The following is a 955-nucleotide window of genomic DNA, read 5'->3' as shown; positions in this document are numbered from 1 at the left end:
GCCCTGGCGCATGAATCTGTGCAGCGGGAACGACCTCGGACCACCAGGGGCCGAGAAAACCACAGTCTCATGGGGCCGGACACTCAGGGTCAGGGGAAAATCCAATATTAATCTGGTGATATCTTGGGTGCTATTACAGATAGCGCAATAAATCAAAGTGCATTGTCTGTAGGAGGCCCTGGCGCATGAATCTGTGCAGCGGGAACGACCTCGGACCACCAGGGGCCGAGAAAACCACAGTCTCATGGGGCCGGACACTCAGGGTCAGGGAAAAATCCAATATATATCTGGTGATATCTCGGGTGCTATTACAGATAGCGCAATAAATCAAAGTGCATTGTCTGTAGGAGGCCCTGGCGCATGAATCTGTGCAGCGGGAACGACCTCGGACCACCAGGGGCCGTGAAAACCACAGTCTCATGGGGCCGGACACTCAGAGTCAGGGGAAAATCCAATATATATCTGGTGATATCTCGGGTGCTATTAAAGATAGCGCAATAAACTAAAGTGAATTATCTGCAGGAGGCCCTGGCGCATGAATGTGTGCAGCGGGAACGACCTCGGACCACCAGGGGCCGAGAAAACCGCAGTCTCATGGGGCCGGTCACTCAGGGTCAGGGAAAAATCCAATATATATCTGGTGATATCTTGGGTGCTATTAGAGATAGCGCAATAAACCAAAGTGAGTTATCTGCAGGAGGCCCTGGCGCCTGAAGCTGGGCAGCGGGAACGACCTCGGACCACCAGGGGCCGAGAAAACCACAGTCTCATGGGGCCGGACACTCAGGGTCAGGGGAAAATCCAATATATATCTGGTGATATCTCGGGTGCTATTAGAGATAGCGCAATAAACCATAGTGAATTATCTGCAGGAGGCCCTGGCGCATGAATGTGTGCAGCGGGAACGACCTCGGACCACCAGGAGCCGAGAAAACCGCAGTCTCATGGGGCCGGA

The sequence above is a fragment of the Nomia melanderi genome, unplaced genomic scaffold, assembly GCF_051020985.1.
Source record: "Nomia melanderi isolate GNS246 unplaced genomic scaffold, iyNomMela1 scaffold0014, whole genome shotgun sequence".
NCBI classification, from domain to species: Eukaryota; Metazoa; Arthropoda; class Insecta; order Hymenoptera; family Halictidae; genus Nomia; species Nomia melanderi.
Note: the sequence above shows the minus strand (reverse complement) of the source record.